At 40.8% G+C, this 4,723-nt stretch overlaps 1 long non-coding RNA gene across 1 annotated transcript; it reads right to left on the bottom strand.

Annotated features, from left to right (window-relative positions):
* Positions 1-1,886: 1,886 nt before the first annotated feature.
* Positions 1,887-2,776, bottom strand: LOC121897990. The gene is made up of 2 exons (XR_006096322.1): positions 2,678-2,776; positions 1,887-2,488 (listed from the first exon to the last, which is right to left on the bottom strand). It is a non-coding gene; the product is annotated as an uncharacterized LOC121897990 (long non-coding RNA).
* Positions 2,777-4,723: the final 1,947 nt, after the last annotated feature.

A 4,723-nucleotide genomic window follows, 5' to 3' on the forward strand; every position in this document is an offset into this window, starting at 1 on the left:
TTGCAGTTGGGAGACGGCACCCATCAAACCTGAGAGAAGCGGAGCAGTTTGCACAAGAAGAGTGGGCCAAACTACCAGTGGAGAAGTGTAGAAACCTTATTCAGAGCTACAGAAAGAACTTGACTGCAGTTATTGCCTCCAAAGGCTATGCTATAAAATATTAAGTGAAGGGTACCAATATTTTTGGCTATGCCATTTTCATTTGTTTTAATGTATTAAATAATATGTTAAGTTGTAAATCAAAAGCAAAGTTTCAGTTATATTCCATGTGAAATAAGGAATGGTGGATACCATATACTTCTGTCAGTTTCAACTTAATACAGAGAAAATTTTGTTTTTTCAAAAAAAAGGTGGAAGGGTACCAATATTTTTGGCCACGTCTGCACATTCAATTAGGGATACCTAATTTCACCTGGATTCACCTCATTAGTGAGCTTTATGAGAGTATAAGTGACCTTAACACTTTGAACATTCACTGTGTACAGAGAGCCTCGACAAACTGTTCACAGTTGCCCTCCATTAGGATTTGAGTGAACTTGACTGTTCAAACATATGAGCTGCACACACACAAATGAAAAGACGCATGCTCATAAATCTACCAATGAAGTCACACACGTACATGCACCCATGCACACACACACACACACACACACACACACACACACACAAAAACCCACAAAAATTGTGTTTGTTTACACATGGGGCCTCCCTGACTGACTCTTTTTCTCTAAGGCTGATGAGGCATAATGTAAATAAATTACAAAGCCATTAACTCCATTAACATCATTTGATCTACAATATTTGAGCTTGCTACAATGAACAATGGTCGCAACACTAAGTATACAGTGTAATAGATGATTCCCATAAACTTTGTTTCCTAAGTACAATGAGTTTTGTGGCTAATATGTGTGATCTCAGGGGACAAAAGCACTGATTCTGGAGCTCATTGGAGATACGTGTGAGTTAAACTTAAAGATACATGTGAAGACAGGCTTCTTGATGGTCAGTGCTCTTTTAGCTTTATTTTCCTGTCCTACAATAAAGGTATTTCATTCCATTAAACAAATTGCTCTCCCCACAGGGTAAATTTGAGAATCTGTGGAATACATTTAAGGATCATCGTGCTTTAGATAAAGACAGAGCTACAATTTATTCCACATTTACAGCAACATTTTTTTTCCCTATTACCGACCTCTGACACAGATGAGTTCCCTCCAGACAAGTGTATAACAACACAAACATGCTTTTCCATGTACCGATGTACACAAAATTAAGACTGTCTTAAGTTTATACCTGTACATACTCAGAAAAACTCAGCTTTCTTGGTCAATATTGCACGCATTGAGGAATTTTGTGCGTCAGTTGACTACATTTACCACCAAGACCAATTGGACATCCACATAAAAAGCAGCAAAATTTCCCTTGAAGTATTGCTATATGTTTGGGCTCTCAGTTGGATGACCTAATTTTCACTCTAAGTGGCGGAATAACATTACTGCAAGTCTACAGCAATGCTAGCAGCTAACATGCTCACAATGCTAAAGTGCTGATGTTGCTGAGGTGCAATGTTTACCATGCTTACCATCATTGTTTAGCATACTAACATCTTGTAATAGGCAACACAAAAAGGCTGACAGGCATGTCATTCGTTTTGCAGGTATTAAAACCTAAACATCAGGCAATTGAAATTTTGACCAAATGATGACTCTAGATTAAAAGTCAAGTCAGGTGATTCAAATTCTCTACCGAATTTAATGGTGATCCATCCAGTTGAGATATTTCACTGAAAACCACAAAAATCAACCTCACAGTGGCGCTAGAGAAAAAGTTGAGGGAAAGCCTTATTTATAGCAATACTTTGTCTGGGAATCATGAATGTCCATCCATTGGATAAATGAAAACTTTTACTTGTTGGTTGCACTTGATAAAAAAGTCAAGAGATCACAGAAACAGAGGATGCATCCTCTGGCCATTATGGATATTGGTACCAAATGTCATATGTTAGGAGGAACTGCAGAACAAGTGAACCCAGATGCAGACACAATGAGGAGACTGGAATTGAGTAAAAGAGGTTTACTACGGTGCATGGAAAAGTGAAGCTGCAGGCTAGGGAATTTTGGGCTAGTAACTGAGAGCCAGGAGCTGAGGCTGGGGCAGGGGTAGAAAGGGGCTGAGGAAGCAAGTCCAGAGTGAGATCCAGGGAGACTAAGGTGCAGGGCTAAAGGCAGAACAGCAGGATTTGACCAGACAAGGGGCAGGAAACACGGGCTGAAGGCAGAGCAGACAAGAGGAGACAGGAGTCAGGAAAACAGGCTCAATCAAAAATTGCAATTTGCAAGGAATCAAAGAGGCTCAAAACTTAGCAGCACTAACTGGTAGCAGCAACTACAATCTGGCAGAATGGAAATGGCAGGCCTGAATATTTGTAGAGGTCTTGATTATTGAGATGAAGTCCAGCTGGTGTGGCTCTGCTCTGACTCTGGCACACCTGCAGACAATCACACACACACAGGGAACGAGGGAGAGAGCCACTCAGGGAGTAGTAGCAGGTTAAGAAGGCATTGAATTAGAGGTAGAGGGCGTGGCAGATGATGTTCCAGAGACAGATGTAACATCATAGCAATCCACCCAGTAGTCGTTGAGGCATTTTTACTAGCATGACTAAAAACAAGATTACCTGACTCTAAATGCTACCAATGTGGCATTTTAAACTGCATCAGAATTGCTGTAGAGACAGTAACAAAGACAGGCATCAGGCTTTTGGTGCTCAAAAAGTACCAGCGGGATGTGAGGGAGGGAGTGGAAACAGGGATAGGCAGAGAGAGACATCAATGGTCCACAGAAAAGAGAAGGGGGAGGGGAAGAAGAGGCAGGTGGAGACAGTAATAGACTAGAGGAAGCAGAGTGAGGCAGGGGAGACCAGAGGAGAGAGGGAGAGGCAGGGAGAGGCAGGGGGGAGATGCTTGGCATTGCAGCTTCTTGTCTGCAGTTGCCCTTGCAGTGACCCATTGGAGCCCTGACTGCTATATTTATCAAGCAGCTGCATGATGTTGGAGTGCACGGAAAACCATGTCACCACAGTCGAGTCTAGAGGCAAGTCCAACACTGTGACAAACTAGATGCATAAACACGACTAAACTGAATGGTTTTGGATTCAATTTTATTGAGCCAACTGCTCAGCACTCCACAGGGAAAGTCAAGATGATGCCTCAGTTTCTACCCATATGATTCACTGTACTAGAGCTGAAAGTGATACTCTGCCCAGAATGAGTCTTTTGAGTAAGAAACACTCATGGCCTGACTTGAAAGATGGCTGTAAAATGTTTGTAGTTTTTTCTTATTAACTTCTTAAACTACTTCTGGAGAATATCTCATTCCCTGCTGTTCACCCTTATGCTCAATATGTTCTATGTTATATTTACACCAAAATTAATTTACGTCTTGGTTGTCATGTGTATAAGTAGAGGCATTATGGTGGCACATTTGACATTCCCAGAATTATGCACTTATTCATGCAGTTTCTTGTGATACAGAAAATATTTCATCCATGGCTGGCAAACAGTTATAAATAATGCAGTTTTTTCCAGCAGACTCTGAATGCGCCATCATAAAAGAGCAAATTCAAATCTGTCCATGCTGCCCAGCTCTGGATTATAGCTCTTATCAGTGCTTTGAGTCCCTCTAGCACTGATGTTAGAGGGCACATTAATGTAAGGCACTGTGGATGGAGTTGCATAACCTATACTGTAAATGAAGTAGATTTCAAAATGTCAAGCAAGATTCTATCTGCAGACTGAACCTGCTTTCCTGCAGTAGGGGAAATCATTTTTGTGCTTTAGGCTAGTACTTCAGTCATGGCATCAAAAAAACCAAACTCCACTGCTGGATTCCTCCTCATCCCAGTATACATACTTTTCACTTTGTTGCTTTTAAAACTTGTGGAAATATCTCAGTGTGGTGAGAAAGAGAAAACTGTGTTATTATATATATATGGATTTCATGGATATCAGCAGCAGACTTGAATCTGCAATGAACTGAGTCCAAGTTATAAATGTGTGTTTCAAAAAGCCATCTGGAAATACAAAGCAGATGGTCTCATTTTCCACTGTTTGTTGTTTATAAAAATTTCCAACACCACTTTCGTTTCCATTGTTCCAATTAGACAATGCTTCAGATAACCTTTGATCAAACCGCAGAGAGGCAGCCAGCCAGCACATAGGAAATAAAATCAGCCCATAAACCGGCAGCCCAAGATCATTTGTATTCCCGCTCATTACAAATTTGTGAAATGCCATGTACAAGCTCAACAAAGGACAAAATTGATCATATACTATATCATCAATATTGTATGTGCATGTGTATAAATGCAGGTATGTCTGTATGAGTGTATCGGATAGAAACTTTAGTCTGTACACATTTAAAGAAAGACATTTTCTGTATAAAAACAAGCCGTCCCTCACTGAGAGATGCGATACACAGCTTGTCTGTCATTGACTGAGGTGAAAAAACAACATATTCCCAGTCCCTATTCTGCTCAGCCACCCTAAGTAACACATGGCACTGTCATTAACAAAAGCGAATGGGACCAGAGATCCAGACCACTGGATTAGTATTTCATCCTGCGTGCCAGACAGAAAAGACAGTCTGAATAAACAACAAATGGAGAGTGCACCAAGGAGTAGGAGACACATACATAGAGAGGACACAAGAGTGGCAATGAAAG

Source organism: Thunnus maccoyii, chromosome 5 (genome assembly GCF_910596095.1).
Source record: "Thunnus maccoyii chromosome 5, fThuMac1.1, whole genome shotgun sequence".
Classification (NCBI taxonomy): domain Eukaryota; kingdom Metazoa; phylum Chordata; class Actinopteri; order Scombriformes; family Scombridae; genus Thunnus; species Thunnus maccoyii.